A 21,148-nucleotide genomic window follows, 5' to 3' on the forward strand; every position below is an offset into this window, starting at 1 on the left:
AATCAGATGTATGAAGGGGCATAGTAGGAAATAAAATTGGAATGGCAGTTGAAAGTAAGGGTCTTAAGTGATAAGCCCTTAGACTTTACTGACTGCTCACTCAGATTCTGAACAGAAGAGGTGATAAAGAATAGTGGTTAAGGACCAAAGTCAAGTGAGAGAGATCTGAGTTCCAAACCTAGTTCTGCCATTTAGTAGCTATATTTCCTTTCCAAGAGACTTATTTTTCCTAAGCTTCCATTTTCCTATCTACAGAATGGGGTTAATGATGTTACCTACTTTGAGGGGTTGTTATGAAGACTAAATAAGATAATATAGAGAGAGCGTGGTGCCTGCCACATAGCAAATATTCAGTAAATATTAGTGACTACCTGATAAGAGCTGTGCTTCAGGAATATTAATCTGGCAGCAATGTGTATAAATTATGTAAGTACACGGCTTTCCTTCTTAAAACAGAACCAGAGCCTTCCAAGGTTTGTGCCAAGAATATTTCAGAAAGTTGAATCTCCAGGTGGAATGGCATGTCTCTGCAATTGGATTACCAAGATTTAGAGGCTACTCTGAAGGTCAGAGAAGAGGGAGTCACGACTGCATTACTGTTTTATATATTTCAGTGTTCCCATACACTGTGCTATTTTTAAGCACTGAAATTCAAGTATTTTTGTTGGTGTAATACCATTATCCTAGACATTTGTTGACAACTTTATTTACTCTCTTTAGGTCCTCTTCAAACCCTCTTTCCTTCTGCTCTAACCCCCTCCTCATCACTACCACCATAAACTCTCCCATCCCCTCCTTACCACCCAGTTCCAGTAACTCCCTACCTCTGCTAACTTCTTCATCCTCCACTATGCTCTCTCAGCCAAAATACTTAGTGAGGATTAGATAGGAGGAGCCTCTGAAGTAGGAAATCTCCCCACAGGAGATGAAGAAAAGTCAGATTCAGCTAGAGCTCACAGGAGAGAAATCCTTTTCAATCAGAGGAAGTAGCCCTGAAAACTCTATGGGTTGCTAAATTGAGCAGGAAAGTTTAGAAGCTCTTCCAGACCAGCTACAACAGAGATGATGTATGTGTGTGGATGTGTGGGGGGGTATAGATGGAAGAGCAGTAAAGCTGCAAAAAGCAGCAGAGCCAGTAGTGGCTAGAAGGGTATTTTGTCATTTAAAAAATATATTAAATAATACTTAGTTACATTAATCGGAGAAGGCAATGGCACCCTACTCCAGTACTCTTGCCTGGAAAATCCCATGGACAGAGGAGCCGGGTAGGCTGCAGTCCATGGGGTCGCTAAGAGTCGGACACGACTGAGCAACTTCACTTTCACTTTTCACTTTCATGCATTGGAGAGGGAAATGGCAACACACTCCAGTGTTCTTGCCTGGAGAATCCCAGGGACGGGGGTGCCTGGTGGGATGCCGTCTATGGGGTCTCACAGAGTCGGACATAACTGAAGCGACTTAGCAGCAGCAGCAGCAGCAGTTACATTAATATTTTTTAAACTTTGTAAATTCTGCTGCTGCTGCTGCTAAGTCGCTTCAGTCATGTCCGACTCTGTGAGACCCCATAGACGGCAGCCCACCAGGCTTCCCCATCCCTGGGATTCTCCAGGCAAGAACACTGGAGTGGGTTGCCATTTTCTTCTCCAATGCATGAAAGTGAAAAGTCCACACCAAGTACCAAAATATTGGATTTTATTTCATCACGTGTTCAGAATTCATAACATTTTTTTGAAAATTAGTGAAACTGCTGCTAATTCACATTGTTGTTGTTTAGTTGCTGAGTTGTGTCTGATTCTTTGAGACCCCATAGACTGTAGCCCACCAGTCTCCTCTGTCAATGGGATTTCCCAGGCAAGAATACTGGAGTGGGTTGTCATTTCCTTCTCCAGGGGATCTTCCGGACCCCAGGGATAGAACCCACGTTTCCGGTATTGGCAGGTGATTCTTTACCACTGAGCCACCTGGGACGCCCTTCTCGGCTCAATAAACTTGTCTAAAAAAATAATAATAGTGAAGAAGCAAAAGCAAAAGGTGATCGCTATATCCACATAACAAATCTGTTAGAACTGCACCTAGAATCAAGGCCAGTTGGCTCTCAGTGAGAATCGAACATTTCCCATAAATGAAGTCCATGAACGCAGGTATATAAACTTCGTGCCCTCTACTTTGGTAGCTCCAGGTGGTTTTTCAGAGCTGAGGGCATAGAGATATTCTTCTGCAGAATCATCTTCTTCGGTAAGCTCTTTAAGTGTGGGCACCTCTTAGGGTTTTATTCTCTGAATAATTGAGTTGTCACATAAATTATCTCTAGAAGATGAGTTGTACCATAATCTAACAAGGGGTATTTCTCTCTTCCAGGATTGCACCAGCAAATCATTAGGTTGCAAAGAGAACCTCACAGGATATTTAAGCCACCTGGAGTACAGACAATAACCGTTAAGTGTAGAATTTAAGAGCTAAAGGAATCTGGGACTGCTTTGCAGAATGCAGCTAATTCTCAAAATGAGGAGTCAATTAAATAAATATCAATTGAACACTATCCTGTGATTGCTTCCAACATATTCATTTCCCCATTTTTCCAACAGTGGTACCCAGATTTTGCTTAAGGCACACCATTTATGGCCACATGGTTTAAGTAAAATAAATGATACTTCTGGTTTTAGAAGTAGGTTCTGATTGACCTATGGCAATGTTTCTGGTCATAATAATTCATTCAAGGATGGGAATATAACCCAGTTTAGGCCAATTACACTCAATTCTTAAACATCTATTTGAATGAATAAGAATCCCTCTCTTAATTGCATACAAATCCATATACACCTAGATTCAGGCAGCTATCCTGAACCAGGAAGGGAGAGCTTGCTGAGGATGAAGCCAGTCTCAAGAAAAACTGGAAGAGAAAAACCAGGTCCTGGTCACATTTTTTTAGTTGTTGGATCAAGCCACACCTGAAGCCATATACTTGTGGACATTTTGGTAATGTGCACTAATAAATTCCCTTTACTTTTCAAAGTCAGCGTGAGTAGGATTCTGTTTGTTACTTGTTGGTCTAACACAAACCCCAGCTGAATACAATTCTGATGCTAACCACCTGCAGTTGGTGCAAGACTACACAAATTTAAGGGCACAGTTCTCAGCAAGACTGCCCTTACATCAGATGCCAGCCACACTCTGAGGGTCCCCAGGTCACCCACACTTCCGACCAACTGGCAAAAATTCAGGGATTCCTATGATCCCCTCAGGTTCAGTAAGTCTCAAGAATAACTCACAGAACTTAATGACTCAGGAATGCACAGTTTAGTCAGTTCAGTTGTGCCTGACTCTTTGCGATCCCGTAGACTGCAGCATGCCAGGCTTCCCTGTCCTTCACCAGCTCCTGGAGTTTACTCAAACTCATGTCCATTGAGTCCGTGATGCCATCCAACCATCTCATACTCTATTGTTCCCTTTTCCTCCCACCTTCAATCTTTCCCAACATCAGGGTCTTTTCAAATGAGTCAGTTCTTCCCATCAGGTGGCCAAAGTATTGGAGTTTCATCAGTCCTTCTGATGAATATTCAGGACTGATTTCCTTTAGGATAGACTGGTTGGATCTCCTTGCTGTCCAAGGGACCCTGGAGAGTCTTCTCCAACACCACAGTTCAAACGCATCAATTCTTCAGCGCTCAGCTTTCTTTATAGTTCAACTGTCACATCCATACATGATTACTGGAAAAACCATAGCTTTGACTAGACAGACCTTTGTTGGCAAAGTAATGTTTCTGCTTTTGAATATGCTGTCTAGGTTGGACATAGCTTTTCTTTCAAGGAGCAAGCATCTTTTAATTTCATGGTTGCAATCACCATCTGCAGTGATTTTGGATTCCCGAAATATAGTCTCTCACTGTTTTCATTGTTTCCCTATCTATTTGCCATGAAGTGATGGGACGGGATGCCATGATCTTTGGTTTTTGAATGGTGAGTTTTAAGCCAGCTTTTTTACTCTCTTTTTTCACTTTCGTCAAGAGGCTCTTTAGTTCCTCTTCATTTTCTGCCTTAAGGGTGATGTCATCTGCATATCTGAGGTTATTGATATTTCTCCTGGAAATCTTGATTCCAGCTTGTGCTTCCTCCAGCCCAGTGTTTCTCATGATGTACTCTGAATAAAAGTTAAATAAGCAAGGTGACAATATACAGCCTTGACGTACTCCTTTTCCGATTTGGAACCATCTGTTGTTCCACGTCCAGTTCTAACTGTTGCTTCTTGACCTGCATACAGATTTCTAAGGGGGCAGGTCAGGTGGTCTGGTATTCCCATCTCTTGAAGAATTCCCATCTCTTGAAGAATTAAGTGCAGGAATGCACTGCACTTAGCAATTTATTTTATTTAAAGGATACAACCAGGGCCAGCCAAATGAAGGGCAGGGTGAGACCTGGGAGGGTTATGAACACGAAGCTTCCATATCTTCTGCCTGGGGAGCCAAGACGTGTCACCTTCCCAGCACACCTGTATTTACCAACCAGGAATTCCTCTGAGCCTCAGCATCCAGAAACATTATTGGGATTTCATTAGGGAGGCCTGATGCATTGGGTCATTAGCCACATGGTTGGACTCAATCTTCAGCTGTGTTAGAGATGTTTGTTCAGGTTCCCCTCCTTGCTGTCCCCCCTGCCTCTGCATGAATTCAATCCCTCACCACTTCTCACCTGAACCCTTAGTATAGCTTCTTGGTTCCCATTCTTATTCCATGTCAGTTTCTTACTGGTTGGGCCTCCTTATTCTAGCAGTTTCTCTGCCTTGATGAAGCCCCAGGAGATAGGCTTAGTCTGGAATAGTACAGGTGGGAGTTCTTCATCCCTAGTTAACCTGCAAAGTCCAAAGACAATCTTGAAGATCCTTGTTACCTGAAACAGAGAATATAATTAACGGGAAATTTAGGATGTTTCTCACTATTCTCTCATCTTCTTGTCAAATCTGTCTTTTTGAGGTCCATGTCATCCATCCATTCATCTTTTATCCCTTCTGAATGCAATGATCTGCCAGATGCTTGGCCATTTTCCTCACCTGACTCATGGCTTTCCTGTTCCTTTCCTGGGCAATTATAAAGTCCATGTGGCCTCTCTTATCTCCAATCCAATGAATTTCTTCTTAACTCCATGTCATCCACAATCCTCTTTAATTCTTATGGCTTTAGACACAGTCTGTGTACTCATGACTCCTAGTTACTCTTCCAGTTCAGGCTTCTCTTCTGAAATTCATACCTCCATATTCAGTTGCCTGTTTAGCCTATCCCTTACATGACTCACACTCAGGCATCTCAAACTCAACTTCTCAAAATTTATATATTGCTTCTTTGAACTTCCTTTGGCAAATCTGCTACATTTCAGCAAATGATACCATCAGCCATTCAAGTGTGCAATCTACCTTTCTCATCCCTTCATTTATTCTATCAAGTCCTATTCATTTTACCTCCAAGATATATCCTGAATCTGTTTACTCCTCAACATCCCCAGTGCTGCCAACCCAAGCCAATGTATCATCCCTTTTAGCCTGGATGATTGTAGGAGTGTCCATCAGGCCTCTATTTGTTCTTGTATTCTTTCAACCCATTCTATACATAGAGAACATGTATGTACGTTGTTGGGGTTTTATGTACACATTTTATCTTTATTCTCCTCCTTAAAATATTTTAGAGGCTTTCTGTTTTCTCGGAGGATGTTGTTCAAGATCTTTTGCATGTTCAACAAGGGCCTTGCATGATCTGGTTCCCTCAGTCTTTCTGGCTTGCCTCCTGCCACTCTCCCCTTTGTTCACTGGGCCTGTCACACAGGCCTTGCTCTTTTCTGAGGATACCAAGCTCCCTCATGCCTCAGAGTTTATACATACAGTCCCATCTACTTTGAACATTCTCAACACCCTTCTCCCATCTCCATCTACCCCTTAGAATGTGACAGAAGACACAACAAAATAAAATACAACTCTCTTTCCTTAAGAGCTCATGGTTTAATAAGAGACTTGTGCTGTGCTGTGCTTAGTTGCTCAGTCATGTCCAACTCTTTGTGACTCCATGGACTGTAGCCTGCCAGGCTCCTCTGTCCATGGGGATTCTCCAGGCAAGAATACTGGAATGGGTTGCCATCCCCTCTTCCAAGGGATCATCCCAAACCAGGGATCGAACCCAGGTCTCCCGCATTGCAGGCTGATTCTTTACCATCTAAGCCACCAGGGTAGCCTAAGAATACTGGAGTGCATAGCCTATCCCTTCCTCAGGGGATCTTCCTGACCCAGGAATTGAACCAGAGTCTTCTGCATTGCAGGTGGATTCTTTACCAGCTGAGCTACCAGGGAAGTCCAATAAGAGACCTACATGTAAGCAAAATAATTAAATAAACAAAAATTCCACTGCAGTATATAAATGCAACAGAAGTATGGCCAAAGGAAGAAATATTTATCTATCTCTAAAAGTCAGGAAAGGACATTTAAGTAGAAGAACCATACGTCCCCAAGGACAAGGCAAGGACTCGAGGTGATATAAGCAGTTTGGCGTTGTTGGAGAGTAAAGGCAAGGGGGTTGTGGGAGATGACTTGGATGCTGTGTTGATGGTTTTATCCAGTACGCAAAGAGGGTGTCCTCTATAAAGGAGTCTATGTAGGAAGAATATGAATACATATCAACTACAGTGCTATCAAATTGGTAGTGATGAGAGAGAAGGGCCTCAATAGAAGAAGGTGAAGGCAGGAAGTCAAGTAGGAGAATGCTATGACAGTCTTGGCAAGTGGGGATGGCAACTGAATTAAGGCAAAGGTAGTGAAAATGGAAAAGGAGATGGGCAGAAGATATTTTAAGGGGGAGAATTTGATAGGACTTGAGGACTGAACAAAACATGAATTCTTGCCTTTATGGAGTTTGCATTCTACTGTAGAAGGCAGATAATATATCCAATAAACAAACACATACATGACACAATCCTTGTCATGCTACAAGCTATGAAAGAAAATAGAGCAGAGTAAAATCCCAGCAAATGAAGGAGAGTTATTTTAGATGAAGTGGTCCCTGTGAGGGGGTGACACCTGAACAGAGAAATGAGACATGTGAATATCTGGGGAAAGAGTATTTTAGGTAAAGTGAACAGCAAGTACAAAGGTCCAGAGATGAGAATGTTCTTGTCATATGTCTGAGGAAAAACAATGAAACTAGTGTGATTGAAGTACAAAAAAAAAAGGAAGGGGAGAATCGAAGAAGATAAGGTCAGAATATAGCAAGAAGCACGTAGATCATGGAAAAACCTTGGGTTTTAAGTGTGATGTGAATCACTGGAGGGTTTTGGAATAGGGAGTGGCATATCCTAACTTATACTGTAAAAAAAATCACACCCAGAAGACTACAGTGGGACAAGTGTGGAAGCTGGGTAGCCAGTTAGAAGGAAGGGATCTGGGTGAGAGATGATGGCAGTTTGGACTAGAAAAATAGTGATCAAGTTGGTGATAACTAATCAGTTTGGTTTATATTTTGAAGGCAGAGCTGATGTAATGTGTTGATGGATTAAATGAGGTTAGCAGGAAAAGAAAGGAGTCAACAGTGACCCCAATGTTTCTGACATGAACAACAGGCTGAATCACTGAGCCATTTACTGAGATGGAAAAGATTGATAGACAGGAAGTCAAGAATTTGATTTTTAGACATGTTTAGTTTGGAATACTATTAGACTCCCAAGTAGAGTAGCTATTGGAGATATGATTAAGATATATAGTTTTGGATACATTGGCATATAAATGATATTTAAGATGATAGAATTGGTTAAAATGAGTATAAGCAAAAGCTGAGAAGAAGTCCAAGGATGGAACAATAGAATACTCTAGGGCTTAAAGGTTGAGAAAAGAAGGAAGATCTAAAAAAGAGACCAAGAAGGAGTGTCCAGTCAGGTGAGAAGAAAATCAGTAAAGAATAGAAGCCAGGTAAAGGTAGTCTTTCAAGAAAGAGGAAATAATCAACTGCTTAAATGCTTCTATTAGGTCAAGTAGTTTGAGAATTGGATTTGGCAACATGAAGGTTATTGGTGACCTTGATAAGAGAAGTCTCAGAGAAGTAACAGGGATAAAAGGTTTTAAGTATCATAAAAGGTTAATATACAGTAGATAAAAAGAAAGTGAGAGGATTCTCTACATCAAGAGGAGCAGAAAAGTAGTGCAGTAGCTGAAGAGACATATGCCGTCTGAGGAGGGTTTCTTCAAGAAGAGAGGAAAGACTGGTGATGCAGGAGAAAGAGGAGCATAGGTGAAGAAGTAAAGTTCTCAAGTAGGTGAGTTCTCTGGATATTTGAATATATAGGCCTGGAGCTCAAGAGAGAGGTAAAGGCTAGAGATACAGATTTTGGAATGATTAAACTATATATGAAAGGGGCAGATGTGAGACTGAAAGAAATTGGGACGAATGAAAAGCAGAAGCCAGGGAATAGCCACAGGTATCAAAAATTAGAGGAAATAAGGGGAGTAGATCCAGTAAGGAAGATTGAGAAAGAATATCCCCTATTTTTAAGCTATTTTTATGCTCACAGCACATGGCATATTGTTTCACTTCTCATGCCTGTAAAGCATTTCCTTCCCTGGATTCATACCCATCTTTCATAGTACTTTATAAAAATCTTCATTAGCACTTATTTCACTGCATTCACATTATATGTCTGCTTCTTCCACCAACCTGAAAGCTCCCTCTGCCAAAAACTTTATTCATCTTCTTATCTACAACTCTTAACATAATGCATAGAAGGTGCTAAATGAATGAGGCATGGAGCAGGGGGAAGTTAATCCACAAATAGAGTGTGTGATATATAAGCATAAGAAAGTGTGAATATGCCTTTTATGCCTTTCTGAAAGAAATAGACATGTTGGAAAGAATTCACCAGAGAAGCCATCTGGCATATTTTTTGTAGAAAGGTTTTGAATTATGAATTCAATTCCCTTAAAATAGAAAATATAGAATTTTCTCTTCATTATTGTTTCAGTTTTATAAGTTTTATTTTTCAATACAAATTTCCACTTCATATGAATTGCCAAATTTATTGGTATAAAGTTGTATTTTCTTACATTTTTAATGTCTATAGGACCTGTGGTAATGCCCCTTTTTTATTGTTGATATTGGTAATGTATTGTCTTAAATTCTTCTTTGATTAGTCTTTCTAGAGTTGATTAACTTTTTTAGTCTTTTTGAAGATTAGTAAGTTTTGCCTTGTTGATTTTCTCTTGTTTTTTTTTGCTTTCTATTTCTGATTTTATCTTTATTTCCTTTTTAAACTGTCTTTGCATAAATTGCCTTTTTCTAAATTTCCATCCGTGCTCTAAATTCTGACAGTAGTTCTCTAGCTAAAGTGGCCTACTGGAGAAGTCTCAAGTCTGGAAGGAGTGGGCTTGCATTATTACTCCACCATGCTCAGTCATTAGCTAGGAGGAGGTTGTGGGAAGTGTGGCCTCAGTTGTGAACACACTGGCGGATCTACATCAATATCTGAGGTCATCAATTAACTGTGTACCACAGCAGGAAATCCAGTGGCCCATTTTCAGAAACACCACAATCCACTCCTTTTCCCACAGATCTACTTCTTGCTGGTTTGGGGGAAAGCTCTTCCATGGACCTCTCTTTCTGAAGAGAAACTTGGAAGATGGTTAGTGGAATGAACTACAGAAACTGGTCTGGAGGCCATGATTGATACTCATTCTCTCCCTTTTCCACTACCTATTCTAAATTCTTCTCACCTTCAGTTACCAACTTAGCAGGTCTTGGTGGCTTATGTGGTGGTGTGGTTCAAACTTCTATTTCTGTGGAGACTGAGCTCCTAGTAACCACATCCTTCTGAGGCCAGAGTTGCTGCATGTGTTCACAGTTACAGTGAGGCAAGGGAGCATCAGGAGATGCCCAAGTGGATCACATGGAATCTGTAAAAAGCAGTGATACCTTCTACTGATCAGGGTCAGTTTTACCTGTCATGATGGTGACTTCTCTTTTCATCTACTGGTCCCTTGAATAATGAATTCAAAGTGCCCTGGTGCAGTCATAGCTCATAGTTCAACAGAACCTTTGTTATGACCCTTGACAGGAGTGTAATCCCTTTGGGGACCAGTACCTCCAACCCTACATATTCCAGATTTGTGGGTATAGGAAACAAAAAATCCTCTAGTGGGTCACTGGTAGTAAAGGTAAGCGGAGCTATTTCTGCATCCACTCTTTGGTTAGTGGGCCCATGTATTTTTCCTACCAGGTTCATAAAGGCCAGGATTTAATGTGTATAACATATCCTAGATGATGGCATCTTGCTTTTTCAGAGTTGCCAGTGACTGGTATTTCACTTGAACCTTTAGAAATGTCATTCTAACTCTTTATCAGGTCAGTTTGTTCTGATTGGTGTGGTACTGATGAGGTCATAGGTCCACTCTTGAACTTTTTTTTACCATGAAACAGTTGCCCTGTTTGGATGCTACATTATGCAGGATTCTGTGCCTGTGGATTGGACATTCCACAAACCCCAATACAGTTATCATGAAAATGAACTACTGGCCCCTCCAGAATGGAAGGAACCCAATGTAGTCAACTTGTCACCAAATAGCTAAGTGTCTCCCTGAGTAACAGATCCAAACTGGGTGCTCAGTATTGGTCTCTATTGCTGATATGTTGGGCATTTAGGCATCAGCAGTTAGACTGGCCTTAAAAACTTGGAGTCCAAGCTTCATGGGCCCACAGCTAGCTTCTGTCTTCCATGGTGGCTCACTTGGTAAAGAGTCTGCCTGTAATGTGGGTGACCCAGGTTCAATACCTGGGTGGGGAAGATCCCCTGGAGAAAGAAATGGCAACCCACTTCAGGAGCTAGCTTCTGTCTCTACGTGGGCACACCATTTGTGTGCCTGCATTAGCTTCTTAGGGCCGTGTTACCAAAGAGATTTAAACAACAGAAATGTATTTTTAAACAATTTTTAAAATTATCTATTCATTTATTTATTTTTGGCTGCACTGGGTCTTCAGCAGTTGTAGTGCATGCGCTTAGTTGCTCCAGGGCACGTGGACTCTTCCTGGATCAGGGATTAAATCCGTGTTCCCTGCATTGACAGGTGGATTCTTACCCACTGTACCACCAAGGAAGTCCTAAACAATAGAAATATATTGTCTCACATTCTGGAGGCTACAAGTCTGAGATCAAGGTGTCAGAAGGCTTGAGTCCTTCTAAGAGTTGTGAGGGAAAACCTGTTCCATGTTCTCTTCCCTAGCTTCTAGTGGTTTGCTGGCAATCTTTGGCATTCCTTGGTTTCTACTGCATCACCCTCATCTCTTTTTATCTTCATGTGGCATTTCCTCTCTGTGTCTGTCTTCATATGGCCTTCTGCTTATAAGGATACTGATGCTGCTGCTGCTAAATCACTTCAGTCGTGTCCAACTCTGTGTGACCCCTTAGACGGCAGCCCACCAGGCTCCCCCATCCCTGGGATTCTCCAGGCAAGAACACTGGAGTGGGTTGCCATTTCCTTCTCCAATGCATGAAGGTGAAAAGTGAAAATGAAGTGACTCAGTTGTGTCTGACTCTTAGAGACCCCATGGACTGCAGCCCACCAGTCTCCTCCGTCCATGGGATTTTCCAGGCAAGAGTACTGGAGTGGGGTGCCATTGCCTTCTCCTTATAAGGATACTAGTCACATTGAATTAGGGCCCATCCTACTGCAGTTATGATGTCATTTTAACTAATTACATCTGTAAGAACCCTATTTCCAGATGTCACATTTTGAGGTATGGGGGATTAGAACTTAACGTATAAATTGGAGGGAGGAGGCAGGCGCGGAGCGTGTCCCAGAAGAAACCATGGCGTTGCTCAGCTGTGGTACCGCCGTCTGCGTTATTTGGAGAAGCCCAAATACGGCTGCCCCGCCGGCTTTGTGCCCTACTGCTCCTTGCCCTGCTTCTGGAAGCACAAAGAGCAGTGCAAGCCTGCAACTGGTCTTGTTGAGAAAAAAATAAGACCAGCTCTTACTGCAAAAACTAAAAAGTCTGTGGAAAATGAAGATGATGATGATGACTCTGTGGCTGATTTTCTCAATAGTGATGAGGAAGAGGATAGAGTGTCTTTGCAGAATTTAAAGAATTTAGGGGAGTCTGCAGCGCTGAGGAGCTTACTGCTCAAGCCGCACCTCAGACAGTTGATGGTTGGCCTCAATCAGGCGGACGACAAGGCCAAGCTTATGCGGGCCTGCATGCAGGAACCCTTGTTTGTGGAGTTTGAGGACTGCTGCTTGAGTATCATGGAGCCGTCTTAGAACAAGGATTCTTAAGGTGGATGACTGTGCTGTCTGCTCCTCCTGGGAGGCCATCATGTGTGGGCCCTGCCCAGGGCGGCGCTTCCAGGACTCAGCGGCCGAGGTCAGGTGGGCCGCCCCCGCCCCCTCTCCAGCACTGCAGGCTGGGGCACAGGCAGGTGGAGGTACTCAGGGTGGCAGACCCATGTGGAGAGAGAACTTGACGTTCAAATGGTTGTTTTTAAGTGTTTTATTTTTGGTATAATTAAGACAAATATTCACTGAGTTTCCACACCCATTTGAGTAAAAACTTGCTAAGTGTTTCTAAATAAAATTATGGTGTGATGGTTCAAAAAAAAAAAAAAATGGGGGGGAGGATACAATATAACCCACAATAGTTCCCATCAGACTGGTTCCAAGGTAGCCAATGATTAAGGTTGGTAATGACAATTGGATGAGTTATTCTACTTCATTGTTTAGTACCTTTTCCCTGGCAAGTGCAAAATGTGTTACAAAAGTCTTCACAATTCATGCCCTCTCCTGTATATCCACCCACAAGACTCTACCCTAGACATTCTTGTCTTTGATTTTTCAGGCCTTTTTCTTCCCAGCCCCCCACCAGCGAGCCAGGCCACTGACATATGCCCAAGCATCTCTATATATTTACTTCAGTCTGCTTCTCCTAATATACAAACCAAATGACCAGGGACAATGCTTTAACTCTACCCATTAGGAAGATTTTTCCTCTTCTCTATTTTTCAAAGCCTATCAAGTATGTGGCTATAAAGGAGCCACTATCTAATTTTGGTTTACACCCCCATACTAAGCTGACTCATCCATTAAACCAAATTTAGCCTTTATCCCTCCTCCTTCAGCCGATCAGCTGTTGGTGCAGCTATGGTGGGTGACATGGGAGTCTGGATTACTTGGTCCTGCAGCTTACAAGTATCTCAATTGTGCTTGAGCTCCATTTCAGATGTACTATTTCCATCTTATAATAAATGCTACTGGGTCCATCTGAACACCAAAAGAACCCAGACCATAACGGGCAGTTCTGGGCACAGGGTCACTTGGAGTCCCATGGTTAAGTGTTTGGTTTCTACCAAGGTGCAGTATCACACTAGGAGCTGTTTCTTAAAACTTAGGTAATTTTCTGCTACAGATAGAATGGCCCCGCTCAAGTCCCAGGGACTACACTTTGATTTTTCCACTGAGGCTTACCTAAGTTCTGTCTTAATTCAGTTTGGGCTGTTATAATGGAATACCCTAGACTGGGTGGTTTAAACAGCAGAAATTTGTTTTTTGACAGTTTTGGAGGCTGGAAGTCTGAGATCATGGTGCCAGCATCTTCAGGTTCTGATGTGATTCCCTCTTCCTGCTTTGGAGACAGTCACCTTCTCATTCTCACTCTGCCCTCATGGGGGGTGGGGGCAGCCAGGGAGAGCTATCTGGTGTCTCTTCTTCACCATCACGTTGGGAGTTAAGGCTTCAACATATGAATGGGGATGGGAACAAATTCAGTCCATAACATTCCACCCCTGGCCCCCTAAAATTCATGTCATTCTTGCATGCAAAACACATTCACTCCATCCCAACAGCCCCCAAAGTCTTAACTCATTCTAGCATCAACCGAAAAGCCTCCTCTAAATATTATCTAAATCAGATATAGTGAAACTCAAGGTATGATTCATCCTGTGGCAAAACTCCTCTCCAGCTGTGAATCTGTAAAATCAGACAAGTTATGTGCTTCCAAAATACAATGTGGGGGAGGGGGCAGGCATATAGGATAGACATTCCCATTCTAAAAGAAACAGGAAAGAAGGAAGGAGTGATGGGTCCTAAGAAAGTTCAGAATTTAGTGAGAAAAATCCCATTAGAGCTTAAGGTTTGAGAGTAATTCTCTGGCTCAGTGCTCTGCTGTCCAGGTCCTACGGGGTGGCAGCATCACTCCCAAGGCTTTGCTGTCTAGCCCCACTCCCAAGGCTTCAGGTAGAAGCCACCTGCCTGTCAAAACTGAGGCAGCGGCCCTGACGACCATCTCTTATTCTGTCCTGTCCAATGCAATAAATCCAACAGCCGTCCTTTATTTTTTCCCATCTCTGTCCTCTTCAGTTCAAATTGGCAGTGTTTCTGCTCATGTAATCCCATATACTCCTTTTCATTAATAATCTAGTAACGCTGTTGGTTTTTTCATTCAAACACGTTTTCTCATTTTTTGCAACATGGGTAGGCTGAGAGTCTTCTAAGTCATCAAGTTCTAGTTTCTCTTTGCTTTTTAATTCACCTCTCTCCTTTCATGTTTTACTCTAAGTAATAAGGTGAGACCAAGCCCTTCCTTCAGTACTTGGCTTAGAAATCTCCTCAGCTGAATATTCAGTTTTATCACTCAAATTCTACCTCCACAAAACACTAAGACACAATTCAGCCAAGTTCTTTACCATTTTATAACAGGAATCACCTGTCCTTCAGGTTCCAGTAACATGTTCCTCATTTCCATCTGAGATCTCACTAGATTTTCCCTTAATGTCCATATTTCTAGCATGTAACTTAAAATTATTCCAGCCTTTACCCCTTATCCAGTTCCAAAGCTGCTTCTGCATTTTAGTTACTTATTACAGCTGTATTCCACTGCTCATATCTGTATTAGTCAGGGTCCTCCAGAGAAACAGAATAGGAGTTAGATAGAGATGTAAATTTATTATAAGGAACTGGCTCATGTGATTACAGAGGCTGAGAAGTCCCAAGATTTGCAATCAGCAAGCTGATGACCTAAGAGAGCCAATGTGCATGTCCAGTCTGAGTTCAAAGGCTTGAGAACCAGAACACCTCTGGTGTAAGTTCCAGTCTGAAAGTTGGCAAGCTCAAGATCCAAGAAGAGACAAGGTTTCTGTCCAAGTCTGAAGGCTAGAAAAGACCAGTGTCCTAGCTATACAGTCGGGCAGTTGTAATTCCCTTTTACTCAGTTTTGTTGGGTTCTATTCAGGTCTTAAATTGATAGGCTGTGGCCCACCCACATTAGACAGGGCAATCTGCTTTACTCATTCTACCAATCCTATGTTAATCTCATCCAGAAACAAACCCCCACTCCACCTCAGACACACCCAGATGTTTGACCAAATTATTTGGGTACTCAATGGCCCAGTCAAGTTGACACAAAATTAACCACCACAAGCTCCAAACTGCATCTTTTCCCACTCTTGACCCCTCTAATACAAGAGTCTACTGGAATAGTGACAGAGATACTTGTATAGGAGACCGGACCATCTGAAGAGCCCTTCTGTTCTGGGTCTCAAAGCTGGAAATCTTCTGTTACCTAGTATATAAGCTGGAGAAGTATTCCTAGATACGGAATATGCCCCAGAAGATGAACAGAGATACCAAGCCCTGTTACCAAGATACCAGAGATACCAAGCATTCTTTGTGGCAGGGGATGCAAGATGCAACATTTTTTACGTTGTAAGGATGGACCCTTAAAAACTTCACTGAAGTGACAAATCCTTGAATCTTTGCAGCATTTTTCTACTTTCTGGAGCATGGTCTTACCAATGCCTCCAGCATACTAGCCACCTCTTGCTTGCACTTGTCTGCCCAGCATAATATCATCTATGTAATGGGTCAATGTGATATTCTATGAATTGTCCAGGTGGTCCAGATGTCTTTTGACTATGACAGAGGACAGAGTTAACTTATCCTTGAGGCAAAACTGTACGTAAATATTATTATTTATCCCACATGTATGTGAACCTTTTCTGATATCTTCTCTAATTAGAATGGAAAATAATTCATTCAACAAATCACTGGCCATACACCATATCTTGATGCCTTATTAATCTGCTCTTGCTAAGTTGCTTCAGTCATGTCCGACTCTGTGCGACCCCATAGATGGCAGCCCACCAGGCTCCCCCGTCCCTGGGATTCTCCAGGCAAGAACTCTAGCAACAATATTATGCCCAGCACAGCAGGTGTGATTAGAGCTGTTACTTGCTAAAGCCTGCAATAGTCTACAGTCATTCTTCAGGATCCATCCAGTTAGTTTCTGCAGGGGCCAGACTGGCTAATTAAATGGAGACATGACAGGGACTGGGTTTCCCAGGTGGTGCTAGTGGTAAAGAATCTGCCTGCCCATGCAGGAGACACAAGAGATGCAGGTTTGATCCCTGGGTCAGGAAGATCCCCTTGAGGAGGAAATGATAACCCACTCCAGTATTCTTGGAGAATTCCATGGACAGAGGAGCCTGGCAGACTACTGTCCATGCGTTCATGAAGAAGTTGGACATGACTTAGAGACTAAACAACAACAGCAGCAACAAATTACAAGGTTGGTGCCAAAGTAATTGTGGTTTTGGACTGTTGACATCTGCCATTCGATACTGGAATATATTCTTAAATGTGGTTACGTTATTCATCATTTTAATACACATTTCTTGCTATATGTTTTTTGCTAATGAATTATTACTTGCTATGTATTTTATATATATTTTAAACTATGGAAATCATGTTAGACAAAAAAAGCAAATTCAAGCGATTTTCTTATGCAAGTTCAAAATGGGTCATAAAGCAGCACAATTTGCAAGGTCAACAACACATTTCTCCCAGGAACTGCTAATATACAGTGCAGTGGTGGTTGAAAAAGTTTTGCAAAGCAGACAGGAGCCTCGAATATGAGGAGTGTGGTGACCTGCCATCTAAAGTTGACAATGACCAATTGAATCATCAAAGCTGATCCTCTTACAACTACATGGGAAGTTGCCCAAGAACTCAACACTGACCATTCTATGGTTATTAGGCATTTGAAGCAGACTGGAAAAGTGAAAAAGTTCAATAAGTGGGTGCCTTATGAGCTGATCGCAAATCAAAAAGAACTGTCATTTTGAAGTGTCATCTTCTCTTATTCTGTGCAACAACAATGAGCCATTTCTCAGATTGTAACATGCAATGAAAAGTGGATTTTATATGACAACTGGTGATGATCAGCTTAGTGGTTGGACCAAGAAGCTCCAAAGCACTTTCCAAAGCCAAACTTGTACCAAAAAAAAGGGTCATGGTCATTGTTTGATGGTCTGCTGCTGGTCTGACCCACTACAGCTTTCTGAATCCCAGCAAAACCATTACACCTGGGAAGCATGCTCAGCCAACTGATGAGATGCACTGAAAACTGCAGCCAGCACTGGTCAACAGAAAGGGTCCATGACAATGCCCGACCACACATCACATAACCAATGCTTCAAAAGTTGGATGAATTGGGCTACAAAGTTTTGCCTCATCCACCATATTCACCTGACCTCTTGCCAACCGACTACCACTTCTTCAAGCATCCTGACAACTTTTTGCAGGAAAAATGCTCCCACAAGCAGCAGGATGCAGAAAATGCTTTCCAAGGGTTTGCCTAATCCTGAAGCACAGATTTTTACATGACAGGGATAAATAAATTTATTTCTTGTTGGCAAAAATGTGTTGACTGTAATGGTTCCTATTTTGATTAATAAAGATGTTTGAGCCTAGTTACAAAGATTTAAGATTCAGGGTCCAAAACTGTAATTGCTTTTGCACCTAACTGTCAAATAGATCAATTCCAATTACATACACAGGAACTGAAGAAATGATCATTGGGTGGGCCCACAGACACCATGGACCCGCTGTTACTGACTTTAGCAAGGACCTCATTTACTACAAGGCCCTCATAAGTGTCCAGTCTAACAGGGGGCCATGACAATGCTTGGGTCTCAGGGTACTGATATCCATTTTTTGAGTCAATTTTCTGGTTATCCCTCTTCCACATTGTATACAGTCACTATAGTAAATGGCCACAGGTCTCTTTGGGGAAGGACTGGAGAATCATTACATGTATAACTTGCTGAAGTGCTGCAGGATCTGCCATCTCTTAGTCAATGGATTTTGGATCTGAAAAGTGGCCCAAATCCAGACATTGAACAAGGGATAATGAGTTTTTGGCTAGGGTTGGGGGTGAGGGGGACCATCTTCAGTCTCCTATTTTTCCATCTTGGCCTATTTTTGGTTGTAGATGTTAACTTTACCTCTAGAGATGCTAGGCTCTATATCCATCTTCATAATTCCCTGTCAAGGCCCTTGGCTGCCAATCTTGTCAGAAGTGGCTCATCTTTTTAATATTTGTGGCCTCCTGGTGATTAAGTGCCACCATCTGGCCTGTATTACTTGGGGAAGGGGGATATCATTTCCATAGTTATTAATCAATCCCAGCTCTGTTCCAACCCCAGACTGTTCCTATGTCAACCCAGACTTCTTGGTGATGCTCTTGCCCCTCACCAGAGGATTTCTGATGGCCTCAGTGAATGGTGTGTTTCCTGAGCCTTCCTGTGGAACATAATCCTCTGATGGGTCCTCTGGCCTCACATCTATTCCTGCATGCCCACTTCCTTGTCTTTTTATTCATTCTTCTACCACATGCCAGGGTAACTGAGACATTTCTACTTTACTCAGCATTGGCCATCCCTTTCTCTAGGTTCCTAAAAGCCCCCCTGCAGTTTGTTTCATCCCCAAGGGTTTTTGCTACGGTGTTAAATCCTGTACCTCCAGAAAGTGCTCCTAATTCAATGAATTCCTGATTATACAGTCTTATATTCCAGCCCCTTTGATCAAGCAACCTCAAAATTCAACTGCAGGATACTCTCCTGGCTTCTGTCTGTATATGCTAGCTAGTTCTTACAGCTCTTTGTATATAATCTCTTTCCTTCTGTATCAGGCCAAGTATGTTCTCAGCTGGGCTTCCCTAGGATTTAACTCTAGTTACTGCCCTGGCAGCCAGTAGAAGAGGTAGGGACAACTTCTATGTTGCCTTATGGGGCAGTGGCTCTGCAGTGTCTTTCAGCATGAAGGGAGTAAGAAGAGGTAAACCACCTCTGCAAATTTTGAGAGTTCATGTGGGGCTTGCAGAACTAACATCCTTACAGATGTCCATTCAGATGCACTATCTCTTGTTTCAGGTTTTCTCAACCAGGGCCCTGACCTGTTGCCTCTTTGAAGTCCTGAGTCAGTGGCTTAACTGTCAGCTCTTCCACTATAGGAGATAAAAGCCTCTTTGAAAGCTACTAAAGAGGCCCACTGTCTCTCATACTTAACCATTAACCAGGAGAGAACCCTTGCTTTCTCCTTATTCCTTTCCAGAGTGTCACTACAACTTGGCAGTAACCAGTAAACTCCACTGCCCTTACAGGCATGTTTCTCCCCCAACCACCATGTATTTCACATGCCTGAAATTGTACCTGCAAGGGCTTTCTCCTCCACTGGGATGTTTTCCCAAGTTGTTCTTAGTCGCTCAGTCGTGTCCAACTCTTTGCGACCCCATGGACTGTAGCTCACCAAGCTCCTCTGTCCATGGGGATTCTCCAGACAAGAATACTAGAGTGGGTTGCCATGTCCTCTGTCTGGGGATCTTCCCAACCCAGGGATCGAATCCTGGTCTCCCGCATTGCAGGCAGATTCTTTACCATCTGAGTTACCAGGGTAGCCAGGTTACTAATGATCAAACCTTTAGCAGCTAGATCACCAACTGTGTTAGTAACCACCCATGCCCCTACACTACTCGGGAAAGCATCATCTTTGTTTACAAGGTAGTGAGTGAGCCATCACACTTTCTCAACTTTCTATGTTTTCTTGGACCTCTCCTGGTACCACCTGTGCTAGTTTGGGCCCTCTAAGAGGCAGTTGCCAAAGTGTGATTTGACATGTACATTAGCTAGGGCTAGGTGGCTTAAACAATAGAAATTTATTTCTCACTCTTTTGGAGGCTAGAGGTCCAAGATCAAGATGTCAACAGGTTTGGTTTCTTTTGGGGCCTCCATCCTTGGCTTGCAGATGGCCACTTTTGCAGCATGGCCCTTCCTCTGTACACATACCCCGAGTGTCTCCTTACGCGTCCAAATTTCCTCTGCTTTTAAGAAATCAGCCAAACTGGGTTAGGGTTCACCTTAACAGGTTCATTTTAACTTAATTGTGTCTTTCAAAGACTCACCTCCAAATACAGTCACATTCTGAGGTACTGTGGGTTTAGAGTTTCAACATATGGATCCTTCAACATATGGATCCTTCAACATATGGATCTTGGGGAAATCACAATTCAACCCATAACAACATGCAAGATATTTATTAGGGGAGCTATCTGTCAAAGATAAAAGGGAAAGGAGAAGGGCAGGTGTGAGAGTCTGCAAACTGTGACTATCAAGTCACATACCTGACATCTATGCAGAGAAAAAAGAAATGATTGAGTAGGCAGGTCTTAGACTGCAGCACAAATTGAAGAAACTCTATGTTAGGCTGATGGGTCCTCCAGTCAAAGCTGCCCATCAGAGGAGTCCCAAACGTTACAGCAATGAAGCACATTAGCAGCCTTGTGCAGTCACTTATAAGTTAGAAAACTACAGGCACATAAAGAATTCCATTTAGGGACCAGTTCTTACTGGTTTCTTTGCGTAGTGTTTCCAGTACACTCTGGCTATTATTCTGCCACACTTTATTTTGCTCCAGGACCCATGTGCCTAGCTCTTCAAGATGTTTTTATATCTTTCTTATTTTTTGAGTCCAGCTCATTCTCTCATGTTTACTTCATTCCTTTCCTTTCTGTCTTCTATGGCTTCCTTATTATTTTTTTTCAGAGGATATCCAGTCCAACTTTCAATGAAACATTTATTGAACAGGATTGATTATGGGCAATAAATACAGTAGGTGCTGGATTTTTATGCCCTAATGGTCCACTTTCTTGGGAGAAAACAAGATTTCCCTTCTTATCCACAATCAGTGCTACCTGCAGCTTCCTTTCACTTATGATATCTAGGGCACAAGCACATTTCCCCTGAGAATTCTACATTCAAGTAATTTTTTGACACATTCACCATACTATCTGATAGTAATAAGGGCTGCAGA

General features: G+C 42.4%; 1 long non-coding RNA gene and 1 pseudogene across 1 annotated transcript; both read left to right on the plus strand.

Moving 5' to 3' along the window:
- Positions 1 to 961: 961 nt before the first annotated feature.
- Positions 962 to 2,539, plus strand: LOC129656109 (uncharacterized). Its single transcript, XR_008716197.1, has 2 exons — positions 962 to 1,067; positions 2,359 to 2,539. It is a non-coding gene; the product is annotated as an uncharacterized LOC129656109 (long non-coding RNA).
- Positions 2,540 to 11,819: 9,280 nt separating this feature from the next.
- On the plus strand, positions 11,820 to 12,286 carry LOC129655014 (zinc finger HIT domain-containing protein 3-like; annotated as a pseudogene).
- Positions 12,287 to 21,148: the final 8,862 nt, after the last annotated feature.

This window comes from Bubalus kerabau, chromosome 6 (genome assembly GCF_029407905.1).
Source record: "Bubalus kerabau isolate K-KA32 ecotype Philippines breed swamp buffalo chromosome 6, PCC_UOA_SB_1v2, whole genome shotgun sequence".
NCBI lineage: Eukaryota > Metazoa > Chordata > Mammalia > Artiodactyla > Bovidae > Bubalus > Bubalus kerabau.